The sequence below is a fragment of the Heteronotia binoei genome, chromosome 9 (assembly GCF_032191835.1).
Source record: "Heteronotia binoei isolate CCM8104 ecotype False Entrance Well chromosome 9, APGP_CSIRO_Hbin_v1, whole genome shotgun sequence".
NCBI lineage: Eukaryota > Metazoa > Chordata > Lepidosauria > Squamata > Gekkonidae > Heteronotia > Heteronotia binoei.
This window is the reverse complement of record NC_083231.1, coordinates 119,355,361-119,375,418: the sequence shown is the minus strand read 5'-3', so window position 1 is coordinate 119,375,418 and position 20,058 is coordinate 119,355,361. Positions and strand designations below refer to the sequence as shown.

The following is a 20,058-nucleotide window of genomic DNA, read 5'->3' as shown; positions in this document are numbered from 1 at the left end:
GGCCAAAGAAGAAGGGGACATCAGGAAGATGAGACGGCTGGACAGCTTTACTAATGAAACAAACACGAATTTGAGCAGACTTCGGAGGATGGTGGAAGACAGGAAGGCCTGGCGTGACTTGGCCCATGGGGTCGCAAAGAGTCGGACTCGACTGTGCGACTGAACAACAACAACAAATTTGTCTAGGTCCTGACCTGGATGGCCCAGGTGAGCTCAATCTAGTCAGATCTTGGAAGGTCAATGAGGTTGGCCCTGTGAGTACTTAGCTGGGAGAACCCCAATGGAAGTCCAGGGTTGCTATGCAGAGGCGGGCCAAAGCCAACCACCGATGCTCGTCTACCCTGACCTGGATAGCGGAGGAGGGCCTGATCTCATTAGATCTCAGAAGCGAAGAAGTGTCGGCCCTAGTTAGTACTTGGTTGGAAGACCAGCAAGGAAATTAGCAATGGAAAAAGTCCAGAAAAGGGCAACTAGAATGATTAAAGGGTTGGAACACTTTCCCTATGAAGAAAGGTTAAAACGCTTGGGACTCTTTAGCTTGGAGAAACGTCAACTGCGAGTGACATGATAGAGATTTACAAGATTATGCATAGGATGGAGAGGGTAGAGAGAGAAGCCCTTTTCTCCCTTTCTCACAATACAAGAACATGCGGAATTCACTGCCACAGGAGGTGGGGGCGGCTACAAGCATAGCCAGCTTCAAGAGGGGACTGGATAAAAATATGGAGCAGAGGTCCATCAGTGGCTATTAGCCACAGTGTGTATATACATTTATATATGTATATGTATGTGCCTGTGTGTGTGTATATATATATAAAAAAAAAAATTGGCCACTGTGTGACACAGAATATTGGACTGGATGGGCCATTGGCCTGATCCAACATGGCTTCTCTATGTTCTTCTGTGACACAGAGTGTTGGACTGGATGGGCCACTGGCCTGATCCAACATGGCTTCTCTTATATTCTTATGTGACATAGAGTGTTGGACTAAATGGGCCATTGGCCTGATCCAACATGGCTTCTCTTATGTTCTTATGTGACACAGAGTGTTGGACTGGATGAGCCATTGGCCTGATCCAACATGGCTTCTCTCATGTTGTTATGTGACTCAGAGTGTTGGACTGGATGGGCCCCTGGCCTGATCCAACATGGCTTCTCTTATGTTCTTATTTGACACAGAGTGTTGTTCTGGATGGACCATTGGCTGATCCAACATGGGCTTCTCTTATGTTCTTATGTGACACAGTGTTGGACTGGATGAGCCACCGGCCTGATCCAACATGGCTTCTCTTATGTTCTTATGTGACACAGAGTGTTGTTCTGGATGGGCCACTGGCCTGATCCAAAATGGCTTCTCTTATGTTCTTATGAAGTCCAGGCTTGCTACGCAGAAGCAGCAATGGCAAACCACCTCAGTTCGGCTCTTGCCTTGAAAATCGTACAGGGTCACCATAAATCCAATGCAATCGACAGCACTTTCCACCATCAAATTGGTCTAGGACAGGGGTGGCCAAATTGCAGCTCATGAGCCACAGGTAGCTTTTTCACACATATTGTGTGGCTCTCCAAGCCCCCACCACCCCATCAACCAGCTTGGAGATGGCATTTCCCTCTTTAAGCAGCAGCCTGGAGATTGCATTTAAGTAAAAACTGCTTTATTTCCACCTTTCCCTCCCTCCTCCTTCCCCCATCTTTTGCCTTCCTCCTCCCTCCCTCCCCCTGCCAGTTTGGTGCAGTGGTTAAGTGTGCGGACTCTTATCTGGGAGAACCGGGCATTGATTCCCCACTCACAGAATCCTAGAATCACAGAGTTGGAAGGGACCGCCAAGCTCATCTAGTCCCAGCCCCCTGCACAATGCAGTAAACTCACAAACGCCTCCCCCCTAAATTCACAGGATCTTCATTGCTGTCAGATGGCCATCTAGCCTCTGTTTCAAAACCTCCAAGGAAGAAGAAGAAGATATTGGATTATATCCCGCCCTCCACTCCGAAGAGTCTCAGAGCGGCTCACAATCTCCTTTACCTTCCTCCCCACAACAGACACCCTGTGAGGTGGGTGGGGCTGGAGAGGGCTCTCACAGCAGCTGCCCTTTCAAGGACAACCTTTGCCAGAGCTATGGCTGACCCAAGGCCATGCTAGCAGGTGCAAGTGGAGGTGTGGGGAATCAAACCGGTTCTCCCAGATAAGAATCCGCACACTTAACCACTACACCAAACTGGCCCACCACCTCCCGAGGAAGCCTGTTCCACTGAGGAACTGCTCTAACGGTCAGGAAGTTCTTCCTAACGTTGAGCCGGAAACTCTTTTGATTTAATTTCAACCCATTGTTCTGGTCCTACCTTCCGGGGCCACAGAGACAATTCCACCCCATCCTCTATAGGACAGCCTTTCAAGGACTTGAAGATGGTGATCTATCACCTCTCAGCCGCCTCCACATGCACCTGCTGAAGGCCCTGGGTTAGCCATAGCTCTTGCAGGAGTTATCCTTGAAAGGGCAGCTGCTGTGAGAGACCTCTAAGCCCCCACCCACCTCACAGGGTATCTGCTATGGGTCGAGAAGATATAGGAGATTGTAAGCCACTTTGAGTCTCTGATTCAGGGAGAAGGGCGGGGTATAAATCTGCAGTCTTCTTCTTCTCCCCCCCTCCCTTCCATCTTGCGGCTCTCACACATTTGACGTTTATTCTATTTGGCTCTTACGTTAAGCAAGTTTGGCCACCCCTTCTCTAGAATGCTTGAAAGCAACATGATCCTGGACATTAACAAAATCTCCCTATTTACTCAACAGGAAGACAGACAAGTATAAGACACCGCCCACCTCCGTGTTATACACACAAAAGAAATTACTGGACGTCACTGTAACTTGCATGTGAACGCAAGATAGCCTCCTCTTTTCATGGCACATTTTTTTGGGGGGGGGGGGGGGAGAACAGTCTTGCATTTGAGTAACTTGCCAAATACACAAAAGATTTGACTGGTGCGCATAATTTGAACTCGTCTGCAAATTTAAGCTAATGCCCTCTTTTTTTTTTTTCTTGACGGGACACGTGGCGTGAAACCCAGCCTTCCTTTCACGTTGGCAGGCGGCTTCATCTGAAGCACAAGCGAAGGAACGAGCAGACAGCCAGACCGAAGCAAACAACCGAAAAGGTCATAGGACTGCAATGTGATTACTGAAGCACTAACGATAACAGAAATAGAAAATGTATCCCGAAAGACTTCCGTGACAGCATGTAACATCGCCGTTTGAGCACATAATTACAAATAAAACTACAATTTCCTGCCTGTAAAACAAGCGGCACGCCATGGGTCTTACGTAATCTGCAAGAGATACACATCTATTTTATTAATTCCGTTTCTGCAGTTTCAGAAAGACCTTGGTTTAGAGGAGGGGTGGACAAACTTGCTTAATATAAGAGCCACATAGGATAATGTCAGATGTTTGAGAGCCCGAAAGACATGAACATCAGATGTTTGAGAACCGCAAGATGGGGAGGGAGGGAGGGGAGGGAGGGAGGGAGGGAGGGGAGGGAGGGAGGAAGGAAGGAAGGAAGGAAGAAGGAAGGAAGGAAGGAAGGAAGGAAGGAAGGAAGGAAGGAAGGAAGGAAGGAAGGAAGGAAGGAAGGAAGGAAGGAAGGAAGGAAGGCAACTTTAACTTCAAATGCATCCTCGAATCCACTGGCTGGCTTGAAAAAGTGGTTTAAAGAGACAATTGCCTTCTCTAAGCCGTCTGATGCGACAGTGGGGGGGGGGCTTCGAGAGCCACACAATGTGTGTGAAAGAGCCACATGTGGCTCCCGAGCCAAAGTTCCGTCACCCCTGGTTTATAGCTAGCTAGCTACCCTTACAGAACTGTAGTGCTCAGAAAGAGTGACTTAGTGGCCCTGAAAGAGCAAAGAAATGGATATAAATGCTCCAATTAATTAATTCATTAAATAGTATGGGACTACGCACAGAACAGCTGGAGTGGAGAGCGGCAGATTTCAGAAATGCGATGAAAATCGACAGAGGCACCGCTGTAGTGAATCTGTTGCTTTAACCAGGCACAAAAATATGCCTAACTGGGAGGGGAGAGAGAGAGAGAGAGCTCATTTTAATTCTATTTTCTCCAAAACAGAAGGGGTGGCATTATCGGCTCATTTTTGTTGGGTCAAAATCAATCTGAGCGACGGAGGTAATTTGGCAAAGGAAATGACGGCAACTTCTCGGAGACCAACCTTGTGATCTTCTCCATGCTAAAATTAGCACAAAGCGATTTCCAGTCTACTCGTTGTAGGGGAACGAGAGGAAGAGCCAGGCTGCACTATGTCAAGACGGCCACAACCAAAAGAACACGGCACGCTTAATCGCTTTTAAAACCTTCATTACTCGGCCTAAGGAAGTTAGTTGCAGGTGGGTAGCTGCGTTGGCCGGCTGCAGAAGAACAAGATTCAAGTACAGTAGCAACTCTGAAGATCTGCAAGTATTTCAGGTCATAAGCAGTGTTCCTTCTAAGCTGGGTTAGTGTGAGCTAGCTCACAGCTTTTTAGCCTCCAGCTCACATGTTTTTGTCTTGAAAAGGTAAAGGTAAGTCCCCTGCGCAAGCACCAGTCGTTTTCGACTCTGGGGTGACGTTGCTTTCACAACGTTTTCATGGCAGACTTTTGACAGAGTGGTTTGCCATTGCCTTCCCCAGTCATCTACTTGTCTTAGCTCAAGGAAAATGGCCCCAGAACAAACTAATTTATGTAGTAAAAAAGGTCAAGGGAGTCCCCTGGGCAAGCACCAGTCGTTTCCAACTCTGGGTGACGTCACATCATGACATTTTCGTGGCAGCCTTTTTACGGGGTGGTTTGCCATTGCCTTCCCCAGCCATGTACACTTTACCCGCAAGCAAGCTGGTTACTCATTTTACTGACCTCAGAAGGATGGAAAGCTGAGGCAACCTTGAGCCGGCTACCTGAACCCAGCTTCTGCCGGGATCGAACTCAGGTCGTGAGCAGAGAGCCCAGACCGCAGTACTGCAGCTTTACCACTCTGTGCCACGGGGCTCTCATTGATGCAGTAGCTCACAACTTTGAACATATGAAGCTGCCTTCTACTGAATCAGACCTTTGGTCCATCAAAGTCAGTCTTGTCTACTCAGACTGGAAAGCAGCTCTCCAGGGTCTCAAGCTGAGGTTTTTCACACTTATTTGCCTGAACCCTTTCTTGGAGATGCCGGGGATTGAACCTGGGACCTTCTGCTTCCCAAGCAGATGCTCTACCACTGAGCCACCGTCCCTCCCTTAAACTTTAACGTCTGCAGCTCATGAAGTAGAATTTTCGCTTACAGGACTCCACCCCTAAAAGGGAGTATTGGCTATAAGCTTTTGAGAGTCAAAAAGAGACTCTCGAAAAGGGGGACTCTCAAAAGCTGGAAAGCTTGCGGGCCTTGAAGGCGGTGTTCAACTTGAACCTTGTTCCATACAGCAAAGTAACTTACACAGCAACTTGAGGGGTCCGGAGCGGGTCCTTCCTGCTTTGACCTCAACAGTTTGCCAACGCTCTATGAAGGTCCCCAGGTAGCGTCACAGAACTACAGAACCAGGGTCGTGCAAAGAGCATCCAGTCAAACCCCTGTACAAACAGCTAGTCCAGGAGTGTCAAATATGCGGCCCAGGGGCCAAATGAGGCCCCCGAACAACTGGCTGGTCATCTGCTTCCTTCTCCCTCTTTCTTGCTTCCTTCTGCATCACGGCTTGCTTTGCCAGGCTCGCTCAATCGCACAGCAGAGCTACAGAGCAAAGCTACAGAGCAAAGCCTCTAACTGGAGAGCCAGTTTGGTGCAGTGGTTAAGTGTGCAGACTCTTACCTGGGAGAACCGGTTTGATTCCCCACTCCTCCACTTGCACCTGCTAGCATGGCCTTGGGTCAGCCATAGCTCTGGCAGAGGTTGTCCTTGAAAGGGCAGCTGCTGTGAGAGCCCTCTCCAGCCCCACCCACCTCACAGGGTGTCTGTTGTGGGGGAGGAAGGGAAAGGAGATTGTGAGCCGCTCTGAGACTCTTCGGAGTGGAGGGCGGGATATAAATCCAATATCTTCTTCTTCTTCATCATCTCTATTTTCACCATTGGCTGAGGCTCCTCCCTTGGGGAGGAAGGGAAGGAGGGATAGCTTGCTTTGCCAGGTACTCTCAATCGCACAGCGGAGCTACTGAGCCAAGCCTCTCTTCTTTCTATTGGCTGAGGCTCCTCCCCCTCTTGGTCCCCTGGGGGAAGGAAGGAAAGAGCCAGAGCTTCCTCTGCGCAGTTCCACTGATCCCATGAGAGAAATACAAAGAAAGCACTGTTAAGACCAACAAGTGCTAATGTTTTAAGCATGTTTTATTTTAAGTTTTTTTAAAAAAAAAAATCTTTGTGTTTCTCTGTGTCCTTTTTAAAGTTTATATATCTGCTACTTAATCTTAAATAGGTACACACACGGCCCGGACTAACATGGCTCAGCCGAAAAAGTCAGATCCGACCCTCATAACGAATGAGTTCAACACCCCCGAGCTAGTCTGTAGTATCTCCCAATCAGTTTAAGGCAAGGGGTCCCTGACTCTGTCGAACCATTGGGTATCTGCGAGTTTTATTTCAGGAGGTTAAAATTCATCATGTAAATTGATCAAATATATTTAGAATTATTATTCAGCATAGCATATTGGTGTAATATTTCAATTTATATTTAGTATAGTTTAATATAGTTATATACACTCACTGTGTTGGTCGTTCATTTCCTAATTTATGGGGCTTGAGCAGGGTGTCAAACATGCAGCCCGAAGGCCATATCAGGCCCCTGAAGAGCTCCTATCAGGCCCACGAACAACTCACTGTCATCTGCTTCCTTAATCTCTCCCTTGCTTCCTTCTGCGTCACCGCTTGCTTTGCCAGGCTTGCTCAATCGCACAAGAGCGACAGAGCAGAGCCTCTATTTTCTCCACTGGTTGACCGGCACATGAAGCAACTTGTGTCCAAAAGCTCACAATGCCCAGCCATTTCATGTTTTCCCCTGGGTCTTAGGCTCAGAGCAATGACCAGGAGATTTCTGGAATGAACGTCAATAAACCAAAAGCAGGTTTGCAGCTTAGCAGATACGCACCCGAACAGCCTACTCAAGATTGCTACAGCACAGACACAGTCTCCAGATTTTGGTGCAATAATTCAGAGCAAGAGGTGTCAATTATCAGAAACTGTTAAAACAAATATTGCCAGAGTGTTAATTTCTAAGCATATTTTAAGTGGGGGTTTTTAAAATTGTTAATTGCATTTGTTTGTGCCCTTTATAAATTTAACATATCCACTACCTGGCATTACATTTTACGACATACATGGCCCGGCCCAACATATCCACTACCTGGCATTACATTTTTTGACACACATGGCCCGGCCCAAATGTCAGATCCAGCCCTCAAAGCAAATGAGTTCGACACCCCGGGCTTGAGCCATGGTTACACACAAAGATCTGAACTGCCATGGTTACAATGACAGCTGTAACTAAGGGCTCAGCACGGCTGCACAAGGATGAGCTTCCATGAGTAACACCGCTCATTAATTTATCTCTAGTTATTAAGTATGCCCCACTTTCCCCTATGGGAGATGTCCTGGGGAAAACCGTTAATCTCCTTTAAATGAAAGAGTATAGAGATCTGAGACCTTTGTAATTTTGTTTTTTTGCAAACAATACAGGCATACGCAGTGGAAAGATATAAAAATGGGAATCACAGAATCTTAGAGTTGGAAGGAGACCTCCAGGATCTTCTAGTCCAACCCCCTACACAATGCAGGAAACTCACAAATACCTACCCCTAAACTCACAGGATCTTCACTGCTGTCAGATGGCCATCTAGCCTCTGTTTCAAAACCTCCAAGGAAGGAGAGCCCACCACCTCCCGAGGAAGTCTGTTCCAACTGAGGAATCGCTCTCACGGTCAGGAAGTTCTTCCTAATAGAATCCTAGAGTTGGAAGGAACCTCCAGAGCCATCTAGTCCAACCCTCTACACAATGCAGTAAACTCACAAATACCTACCGTAAATTCACAGGATCTTCATTGCTGTCAGATGGCCATCTAGCCTCTGTTTCAAAACCTCCAAGGAAGCAGAGCCCACCACCTCCCGAGGAAGCCTGTTCCACTGAGGAATTACTCAAACAGTCAGGAAGTTCTTCCTAATGTTGAACTGGAAACTCCTTTGATTTAATTTCAACCCACTGGTTCTGGTCCTACCTTCTGGGGTCACAGAAAACAATTCTACACCATCCTCTAGATGACAGCCCTTCAAGTACTTGAAGGTGGTGATCATATCACCTCTCAGCTTCCTCCTCTCCAGGCTAAACATCCCCAGCTCCTTCAACCTTTCCTCATAGGACTTGGTCTCCAGACCCCTCACCATCTTTGTCGCCCTCTTCTGGACCCGTTCCAGCTTGTTTATATCCTTCTTAAAATGTGGTGCCCAAAACTGAACACAATACTCCAGGTGGGGTCTTACCAAAGCAAAGTAAAGCCATACCATCACTTCAAGTGATCTGGACACTATACTTCTGTTGATACAGCCCAAAATTGCATTTGCCTTTTTAGTCACTGCATCACACTGTTGACTCATGTTCCGTGTATGATCCACTAAGAACCTTTTCGTACATACTACTGATAAGGCAAGTCTCCCCCATCCTTTAAGCATGTATTGGATTTTTCCTATCTAAATACAGAACTTTACATTTCTCCCTGTTAAAATTCATCCCTGGACCAAAGGAGGTTAGGTTGCGCTCAACGCAAGCTAGGGCCTTCTCGGTGGCAACACCAGAATTGTGGAATGCTCTCCCGGAGGCCGTAAGAGCCCTGCAGGATCTCTCCACTTTCCACAGGGCCTATAAGACCGAATTGTCTTGACAGGCCTTTGATATCTAACCGGGAGAGAACTGCCACCCGACATCATATAGAGTTCTAGGTGATCACCGTCAGAAAAGAAGCACTCACTTATATTGCAGTGACACAGCACCACGAAATGTTTTTTTTAAGTTTAAATTGTAATTGTAATTATGTTTATTGGTTTTTATTGGTTTTAGCTTGAAAATATGAATGTTGTCAGCCGCCCTGAGTCTGCTTGCGGAGAGAGCGGGATAGAAATTAAGTAATAAATAATAAATAAATATTATCTTCTTCTTCACCATATTAAAAGGTGGGGGGGAAGAAGAAGAAGATGATGATATTGGATTTATATCCCGCCCTCACTCCGAAGAGTCTCGGAGCGGCTCACAATCTCCTTTACCTTCCCCCCCCCCCACAACAGACACCCTGTGAGGTAGATGAAGATATTGGATTTATATCCGCCCTCCACTCCAAAGAGTCTCAGAGCAGCTCACAATCTCCTTTACCTTCCCCTCCCACAACAGACACCCTGTGAGGTAGATGAAGATATTGGATTTATATCCCGCCCTCCACTCCAAAGAGTCTCAGAGCGGCTCACAATCTCCTTTACCTTCCCCCCCCCCCCACAACAGACACCCTGTGAGGTAGATGAAGATATTGGATTTATATCCCGCCCTCCACTCCGAAGAGTCTCAGAGCGGCTCACAATCTCCTTTACCTTCCTCCCCCACAACAGACACCCTGTGAGGTAGATGAAGATATTGGATTTATATCCCGCCCTCCACTCTGAAGAGTCTCAGAGCGGCTCACAATCTCCTTTACCTTCCCCCCCCCCACAACAGACACCCTGTGAGGTAGATGAAGATATTGGATTTATATCCGCCCTCCACTCCGAAGAGTCTCAGAGCGGCTCACAATCTCCTTTACCTTCCCCCCCCCCCCACAACAGACACCCTGTGAGGTAGATGAAGATATTGGATTTATATCCCGCCCTCCACTCCGAAGAGTCTCAGAGCGGCTCACAATCTCCTTTACCTTCCCCCCCCCCACAACAGACACCCTGTGAGGTAGATGAAGATATTGGATTTATATCCCGCCCTCCACTCCAAAGAGTCTCAGAGCGGCTCACAATCTCCTTTTACCTTCCCCTCCCACAACAGACACCCTGTGAGGTAGATGAAGATATTGGATTTATATCCGCCCTCCACTCCAAAGAGTCTCAGAGCGGCTCACAATCTCCTTTACCTTCCCCTCCCACAACAGACACCCTGTGAGGTAGATGAAGATATTGGATTTATATCCCGCCCTCCACTCCGAAGAGTCTCAGAGCGGCTCACAATCTCCTTTACCTTCCCCCCCCCCCACAACAGACACCCTGTGAGGTAGATGAAGATATTGGATTTATATCCCGCCCTCCACTCCGAAGAGTCTCAGAGCGGCTCACAATCTCCTTTACCTTCCCCCCCCCCACAACAGACACCCTGTGAGGTAGATGAAGATATTGGATTTATATCCCGCCCTCCCACTCCAAAGAGTCTCAGAGCGGCTCACAATCTCCTTTACCTTCCCCTCCCACAACAGACACCCTGTGAGGTAGATGAAGATATTGGATTTATATCCCGCCCTCCACTCCAAAGAGTCTCAGAGCGGCTCACAATCTCCTTTACCTTCCCCTCCCACAACAGACACCCTGTGAGGTAGATGAAGATATTGGATTTATATCCCGCCTCCACTCCAAAGAGTCTCAGAGCGGCTCACAATCTCCTTTTACCTTCCCCTCCCACAACAGAACACCCTGTGAGTAGATGAAGATATTGGATTTATATCCCACCCTCCACTCCGAAGAGTCTCAGAGCGGCTCACAATCTCCTTTACCTTCCTCCCCCCCCCCCCACAACAGACACCCTGTGAGGTAGATGAAGATATTGGATTTATATCCCGCTCTCCACTCCGAAGAGTCTCAGAGCGGCTCACAATCTCCTTTCCCTTCCTCCCCACAACAGACACCATGTGAGGTAGATGATGATATTGGATTTATATCCTGCCCTCCACTCCGAAGAGTCTCAGAGCGGCTCACAATCTCCTTTCCCTTCCTCCCCCACAACAGACACCCTGTGAGGTGGTGGGGCTGAGAGGGCTCTCACAGCAGCTGCCCTTTCAAGGACAACTCTGCAAGATCTGTGGCTGACCCAAGGCCATTCCAGCAGGTGCAAGTGGAGGAGTGGGGAATCAAACCCGGTTCTCCCAGAATAAGAGTCTGCACACTTCACCACTACACCAAGCTGGCTCTCCAGACAGAGAGACAGAGAAAGAGAAAGAGAGAGACAGAGACACAGACACAGACAGACAGAAGGCTCCTGCCTCAGGAACAAGTGATAATAATAATAGCCAAGATTTCCACAGTGTGAAGGAGATAAACAGAGGAAAGGGAGACAGCGTTCCATGTGCAAAATACTAGGCGCTTAGCGGCTTTTGTTGTGTAATTTTTTGTTCTATTTCAAACGTTCGCCCTCATTCATCAGCCGTCAGAACAAACGGATCGCCTTCTAACACAGCAGCCGTACCAGATTTAGAAACGTACCGTTTGCCAAAAATGAAGCGCTGCGAAACGCACAAGCTGGTACCTGACTAGATTATCTTGCACCTGCACGCCTTCCAAAGCGGGCCAGGGTCCAAAAAGGGGGGAGGGGGAGAGTCAGCCGACCCGCGGGGAGCTTTACAGCTCTCCCTTCCCGTAGGAGTCCCCCATGACGCTCCTGCCCCCGAGACGTCTCTGAGAGTCCGGAAACAATTTTAGAACTCCGTTCCTACCGCATGAGGAGCGAAGGGCTATCGCCTGCAGAAAAGCATCAGCGATCCCTGTGAGCGCATGGAGAAATTACTTGCCCGGCTTTTCTGATTCTCAGCCACTGCTTTACAATTATAGGTCTTTGGATCACGCTAGAGAGCCAGTTTGGTGTAGTGGTTAAGTGTGCGGACTCTTATCTGGGAGAACCGGGTTGGATTCCCCCCTCCTCCACTTGCAGCTGCTGGAATGGCCTTGGGTCAGCCATAGCTCTCCTATCTGGGAGAACGGGTTGATTCCCCAGTCCTCCACTTGCAGCTGCTGGAATGGCCTTGGGTCAGCCAGAGCTCTCTTATCTGGGAGAATCGGGTTGGATTCCCCCCTCCTCCACTTGCAGCTGCTGGAATGGCATTGGGTCAGCCATAGCTCTCTTATCTGGGAGAACCGGGTTTGATTCCCCACTCCTCCACTTGCAGCTGCTGGAATGGCCTTGGTCAGCCATAGCTCTGGCAGAGGTTGTCCTTGAAAGGGCAGCTTCTGGGAGAGCCCTCTCAGCCCCACCCACCTCACAGGGCGTCTGTCGCGGAGGAGGAAGGCAAAGGAGATTGTGATCGCTCTGAGATTCAGAGTGGAAGGGCGAGATAGAAATCCATTATCTTCTACTACTAAATTACCCTGCCCTGATGTGGATCTTCCAGGCTAGATCGACCCTCGTTAGGACTTGGATGGGAGACCGCCGAGGAAGTCAGGGTTTGCTACGCAGAGGCAGGCAATGGAACACCACCGCTGTTCCTCTCTTGCCTTGACCTGAATGGCTCAGGCTAGACCAGGGGTAGGGACAGTTGGCTTTCCAGATGTTTTTGCCTACAACTCCCATCAGCCCCAGCCAGCATGGCCAATGGCTGGGGCTGATGGGAGTTGTAGGCAAAAAAAATCTGGAGAGCCAACATTCCCTACCCCTGGTCTAGACAAATCCCATCAGATCTCAGAAGCTAAGCAGGGTAAGCTCTGGTTAGGTCCTTGCATGGGAGAGCACCGAGGAAGTCCAGGGTTGCTACGCAGAGGCAGGCACTGGCAAACCACCTCTGCTCCTCTCTTGCCTTGACCTGGATGGCTCAGCTACCCAATCCCATCATATCTCAGAAGCTAAGCAGGGTCAGCCCAGGTTAGTGCTTGCATGAAGACCATCGAGGAAGTCCAGGGTTGCTACACAGAGGCAGACAATGGAACACCACCGCTGTTCCTCTCTTGCTTGACCTGAAAGGCTCAGGCTACCCAATCCCATCATATCTCAGAAGCTAAGCAGGGTCAGCCCAGGTTAGTGCTTGCATGAAGACCATCGAGGAAGTCCAGGGTTGCTACACAGAGGCAGACAATGGAACACCACGCTGTTCCTCTCTTGCCTTGACCTGAAAGGCTCAGGCTACCCAATCCCATCATATCTCAGAAGCTAAGCAGGGTCAGCCCAGGTTAGTGCTTGCATGAAGACCATCGAGGAAGTCCAGGGTTGCTACACAGAGGCAGACAATGGAACACCACCGCTGTTCCTCTCTTGCCTTGACCTGAATGCTCAGGGCTACCCAATCCCATCATATCTCAGAAGCTAAGCAGGGTCAGCCCAGGTTAGTGCTTGCATGAAGACCATCGAGGAAGTCCAGGGTTGCTACACAGAGGCAGACAATGGAACACCACCGCTGTTCCTCTCTTGCCTTGACCAGAATGGCTCAGGCTAGACAGGGGTAGGGACAGTTGGCCTCTCCAGATGTTTTTTTTGCCTACAACTCCATCAGCCCCAAGCCAGCATGGCCAATGGCTGGGGCTGATGGGAGTTGTAGGCAAAAAAAAATCTGGAGAGCCAACATTCCCTACCCCTGGTCTAGACAAATCCCATCAGATCTCAGAAGCTAAGCAGGGTAAGCTCTGTTAGGTCCTTGCATGGGAGAGCACCGAGGAAGTCCAGGGTTGCTACGCAGAGGCAGGCACTGGCAAACCACCTCTGCTCCTCTCTTGCCTTGACCTGGATGGCTCAGGCTACCCAATCCCATCATATCTCAGAAGCTAAGCAGGGTCAGCCCAGGTTAGTGCTTGCATGAAGACCATCGAGGAAGTCCAGGGTTGCTACACAGAGGCAGACAATGGAACACCACCGCTGTTCCTCTCTTGCTTGACCTGGATGGCTCAGGGGCTACCCAATCCCATCATATCTCAGAAGCTAAGCAGGGTCAGCCCAGGTTAGTGCTTGCATGAAGACCATCGAGGAAGTCCAGGGTTGCTACACAGAGGCAGACAATGGAACACCACCGCTGTTCCTCTCTTGCCTTGACCTGAATGGCTCAGGCTACCCAATCCATCATATCTCAGAAGCTAAGCAGGGGGGGTCAGCCCAGGTTAGTGCTTGCAGAAGACCATCGAGGAAGTCCAGTGCTTGCATGAAGACCATCGAGGAAGTCCAGGGTTGCTACACAGAGGCAGACAATGGAACACCACCGCTGTTCCTCTCTTGCTTTGACCTGAATGGCTCAGGCTACCCAATCCCATCATATCTCAGAAGCTAAGCAGGGTCAGCCCAGGTTAGTGCTTGCATGAAGACCATCGAGGAAGTCCAGGGTTGCTACACAGAGGCAGACAATGGAACACCACCGCTGTTCCTCTCTTGCCTTGACCTGAATGGCTCAGGCTACCCAATCCCATCATATCTCAGAAGCTAAGCAGGGTCAGCCCAGGTTAGTGCTTGCATGAAGACCATCGAGGAAGTCCAGGGTTGCTACACAGAGGCAGACAATGGAACACCACCGCTGTTCCTCTCTTGCCTTGACCAGAATGGCTCAGGCTAGACCAGAGGTAGGGAAAGTTGGCTCTCCAGATGTTTTTTTGCCTACAACTCCCATCAGCCCTAGCCAGCATGGCCAATGGCTGGGGCTGATGGGAGTTGTAGGCAAAAATACATCTGGAGAGCCAACATTCCCTACCCCTGGTCTAGACAAATCCCATCAGATCTCAGAAGCTAAGCAGGGTAAGCTCTGGTTAGGTCCTTGCATGGGAGATCACCGAGGAAGTCCAGGGTTGGTACACAGAGGCAGGCAATGGCAAACCACCTCTGTTCCTCTCTTGCCTTGACCAGAATGGCTCAGGCCAGACAAATCCCGTCAGATCTCAGAAGCTAAGCAGGGCCAGCCTTCGTTAGTACTTGCATCGGTGATCACCAAGTAACTCCAGGGTTGCTATGCAGAGGCAGGCAATGGCAAACCAGCTCTGCTCCTCTCTTGCCTTGACCAGAATAGCTCAGGCCAGACAAATCCCATCAGGTTTCAGAAGCTAAGGAGGGCCAGCCTTGGTTAGTACTTGCATCGGTGATCACAAGTAACTCCAGGGTTGCTATGCAGAGGCAGGCAATGGCAAACCAGCTCTGTTCCTCTCTTGCCTTGACGTGAATGGCTCAGGCTACCCAATCCCATCAGATCTCAGAAGCTAAGTAGGGTCAGCCCTGGTTAGGACTTGCATGAAGACCATCGAGGAAGCCCAGGGTTGCTACGCGGAGGCAGGCAATGGAACACCACCGCTGTTCCTCTCTTGCTTTGACCTGGACGACTCAGGCTACCCAATCCCATCAGATCTAAGAAGCTAAGCAGGGTAAGCTCTGGTTAGGTCCTTGCATGGGAGATCACCGAGGAAGTCCAGGGTTGGTACACAGAGGCAGGCACTGGCAAACCACCTCTGCTCCTCTCTTGCCTTGACCAGAATGGCTCAGGCTAGACAAATCCCATCAGATCTCAGAAGCTAAGCAGGATAAGGTACTGGTTAGGTACTTGCATGGGAGATCACTGAGGAAGTCCAGGGTTGTTATGCAGAGTCAGGCAATGGCAAACCACCTCTGTTCCTCTCTTGCCTTGACCTGGATGGCTCAGGCTACCCAATCCCATCAGATCTCAGAAGCTAAGCAGGGCCAGCCTTCATTAGTACTTGCATGGGAGATCACCGAGGAAGTCCATGGTTGCTACGCAGAGGCAGGCACTGGCAAACCACTTCTGCTCCTCTCTTGCCTTGACCTTGATGGCTCAGGCTACCCAATCCCATCAGATCTCAGAAGCTAAGTAGGGTCAGCCCTGGTTAGTACTTGCACGGAAGACCACCAAGAAGTCTCGGGTTGCTAGGCAGAAGCAGGCAATGGTAAATTACCTCTGGACATCTCTTGCCTTGAAAACTCTCTGGGGTCGCCATCGGTGTCCCCTCTCAGCTGAGCGAGCGTGAGCTAGCTCACCGATCTTTAGTCTCCAGCTCACACGTTTTTGTCTTAGCTCAGGAAGGATGACCCCAGAGCACAAGAATTGATGAAGGAGCTCACAACTTCAATCCCAGGAGCTCACGTCTTTAATTCCAGTCGCTCACAAAGTAGAATTTTTGCTCGCAAGACTCTGCAGCTTAGAGGGAACGTTGGTCGCCGCAAGTTGACTGCAACTTGGCAGCGTTGTACACACCCACGCAAATAATTCCAGGCCTGTAGGCAAGGCAGCACTCCGGCAGCAAGAGAGAGCCACCCGAACAAATCTCCATGTTTATCAAGCTCACTGGAAAAGCCTGCAGCTCCGCGCTTTTGCTTTGCGGCATGGATTTCAAGAGACGCGATTCCCAGATGTGACCTCAAACGCAACAGAGCGATTTCCTCAAGCGACCAGCCACACCAAGCCGGAAGAGGCCAAAAGAACCGCTTTGCAGCGATGCAGCAAGAGAACACCGTTTTCTACACGCGTGAGCACCCAGCCGGTCACTGCGCACAAGCCGGACCGTGGAAAAGTTCAAATGCCAGACGAAAAGCACAAAAGCACCAAGACAACGTGCCAACCCCAAGTGACCCGGACAAGTAGGCCAAGCCACTGGGGGTCGGGGCGGCTGAGGTCCTGTCCCCTGCAGTCAGGCTTATAACCTAAGAAGAACAGTTTCTTCCTAGGTGCAAATATGACAGGAAGGCGCAGACCATAAACGGCAGACTTACAGTTACCCCCAAAGGAATTTTTACGGCGGCCACCCAGCAATTCTGTTCTAATTCTGCCGATCTGGCTGCCTCCAGAAACTTCATTGGCTCTTGCAGATACGAAGCTGCCTTATACTGAATCTGACCATTAGTTCATCCAAATAAGTACCTTTTATGCCAAGGGTGTCTGTCTGTTGTTATGAGGGCCGGATCTGACGTAAAAGAGACCTTGTCGGGCTGCGTCGGGCCACGTCGGGCTGGGCCATGTTTGTACCTATTTAAGATTAGGTAGCAGAGATATAAACTTTTAAAAGAAGACGGACAAACAGGACTAAAGGTTGTTGGGTTTTTTTTTAAAAAACATGCTTAAAACATCAGCACTCGTCGGTCGTAAAGGTGCTTTCTTGGTATTTCTCCCAAGGGGTCCAGGGAACTGGGCAACGGAAGCTCTGGCTCTTTCCCTCCCTCCCCAGGAGACCATCAGGAGGGGGAGGAGCCTCAACCAATGGAGAAAACTGAGGTTTTGCTCTGTAGTTTCTGTGAGATTGAGCAAGTCTTGTAAAGCAAACGGATATGCAGAAGGAAGCAAGAGAGAGGGAGAAGGAAGCAGGCAAGAACCAGTTGCTTGGGGGCCTGATGGGAGCCTTCTGGGGGGTCTGATTCGGCTCCCGGGCTGTATGTTTGACACCCCTGGTCTATGCAGACTGGCAGCAGCTCTCCAGGGTCTCAGGAAGAGATCTTTCACATCACCTCCTACCTATAGAAAAAGAGAGTCCGGTAGCACCAGAAAGACTATAAAAGATCTGTGATAGGATATGAGCTTTTGTGAAGTGAGCAGTGAGACCCATGAAAGCTCCCAAAGTTTTGTTAGCCTTTACAGTGCTACTAGACTCTTACGCTTTTCTACTGCTATGGACAGGTATGGTGAGGGACGGTGGCTCAGTGGTAGAGCATCTGCTTGGAAAACAGAAGGTCCCAGGTTCAATCCCCGGCATCTCCAAAAAAGGGTCCAGGCAAATAGGTGTGAAAAACCTCAGCTTGAGGCCCTGGAGAGCCGCTGCCAGTCTGAGTAGACAATACTGACTTTGATGGACCCAGGGTCTGATTCAGTACAAGGCAGCTTCATATGTCCAAGGCTACCCATCTGGCTCTACCTCCTACGTGTTTCTCTTATAACTGGAGGTGCTGGGGATTGAACCTAAAACCTTCTGCATGCCAAGCAGAGGCTCTTTCACTGAGCCACGTCCAAATACTGAGAGATAGGACCAAACCCAGTGAGCTGGGGAGAGCCAGTTTGGTGTAGTGGTTAAGTGCGCAGGTTCTTATCGGGGAGAACCGGGTTTGATTCCCCACTCCTCCACTTGCAGCTGCTGGAATAGTCTTGGGTCAGCCGTAGCTCTCACAGAGGTTGTCCTTGAAAGGGTAGCTGCTGTAAGAGCTCTCTCAGCCCCACCCACCTCACAGGGCGTCTGTTGTGGGAGAAGGAGATAAAGGAGATTGTAAGCCACTCTGAGTCTCTGATTCAGAGAGAAGGGAGGGTTATAAATCTGCAGTCGTCTTCTTCTTCCGGTTGCCAAGCTCTTCAGAAGCAGCAGCACTATTCCAAATTAAATTGATATCTGGGAGTGACATATGAACATATGAAGCTGCCTTCTACTGAATCAGACCCTTGGTCCATCAAAGTCAGTCTTGTCTACTCAGACTGGCAGCGGCTCTCCAGGGTCTCAAGCTGAGGTTTTTCACACCTATTTGCCTGGACCCTTTTGAGTTGGAGATGCCGGGGATTGAACCTGGGACCTTCTGCTTCCATATGAACATATGAAGCTGCCTTCTACTGAATGAGATCCTGGGTCCATCAAAGTCAGTCTTGTCTACTCAGACTGGCAGCGGCTCTCCAGGGTCTCAAGCTGAGGTTTTTCACACCTATTTGCCTGGACCCTTTTGAGTTGAAGATGCCGGAGATTGAACCTGGGACCTTCTGCTTCCCAAGCAGATGCTCTACCACTGAGCCACTGTCCCGCCCCTAACATTCCACTTCGACCTGAAATCCTATTGCTGAAGTACTGACCTCAAGGAATATATCCTCCAAGAAACAAAAAACTAATAAACGCAATGATTGTAGCTGCCAGAACATCAATTGTCACCAAATGGAAAAACCAAGTAGCACCAAGTCCATCTCTATGGTACTGCAAACTGTGGGATCAATATACAACGGAGAGTATTTCAGAGAGAATAAACGGAGCAATGCAATTTCCTAATCAAACTAACTGTACTGAAAAATGGCGCCCCTTCCTAGACTACTTGATAAACAAAGACTTTAAACCACTTGGTTGGGCACGACGAGAGACGGCTCTAAAAATTGCGTTTCTGGGACAGGAAACGTTATCACTCTTTGTTACAAACACTTTTTGTCCATGTGATTCTTTATACCTTTGTAACGCTACATCAGCTAATTTACTGTGTATTGACTTTCGTCTGTGTAAATCTAATCTCAATTTTAATAAAGAGAAGAAAGGAGAAGGGGGAGGGGGAGGAGGAGGAGAAGGGGAGGAGAAGGGGAAGAGAAGGAGGGGAAGGGGGAGGAAGAGGAGGCGGGGGGGGGGAAAGGGAGGGGAAGGGGGAGGAGGGTATCAACCAAGGGCATCTACAACTGACCAGTGATGTGGAGCAGGAAATCTCCCTAAATAAAAGGTTTTGAATGCTAAATTTCTCCATGGAAAATTTCCCACTCCACAGGGCTTTTTTTGGAGCAGGAATTTCTTTGAAGAAGAAGAGTTGCAGATTTATACCCCGCCCTTCTCTCTGAATCAGAGACTCAGAGCGGCTTACAATCTCCCCCCACAACAGACACCCTGTGAGGTGGGTGGGGCTGAGAGGGCTCTCACAGCAGCTGCCCTTTCAAGGACAACCTCTGCCAGAGCTCTGGCTGACCCAAGGCCATTCCAGCAGGAGCAAGTGGAGGAGCGGGGAATCAAACCCGGTTCTCCCAGATAAGAGTCCACACACTTAACCACTACACCAAACTGGCTCTCTTTTGCATATTAGGCCACACACCCCTGATGTAGCCAATCCTCCAAGAGCTTACAGTAGGCCCTGTAAGCTCTTGGAGGACTGGCTATATAAAAGGGGTGTGGCCTAATATACAAAAGGAGTTCTTGCTACAAAAAAAGCCCTTAGTAATATAGTCTGCCTCTAATTGTCAAGGCTGTTGTGCTGCAAATCCATTGTGTTAGATGGGTTCATATGGAGTAGGGACAGAAACTCCAGTGCAGCTAGTGTTATTTAGCTTTGTTTGCTAACATCACTTAAAATCTGCAAACGCCATCCAGTAATGAAACTTGAAATGGGAAATTTTCCAGTTCGGGTTTCCCCAGAAAGTCCGCATCACAATTGACAAAACAGGTTACGGTCAGCCTCCAACTTTTGCCCTCAACTTGTTC

The 20,058-nt window shown here is 49.3% G+C and overlaps 1 protein-coding gene across 1 annotated transcript in view; it reads right to left on the bottom strand.

The window, feature by feature from the left end:
* ATRN (attractin) overlaps positions 1–20,058 on the bottom strand; it is a 466,134-nt gene that overhangs the window by 385,002 nt on the left and 61,074 nt on the right. The window lies entirely within an intron of this gene.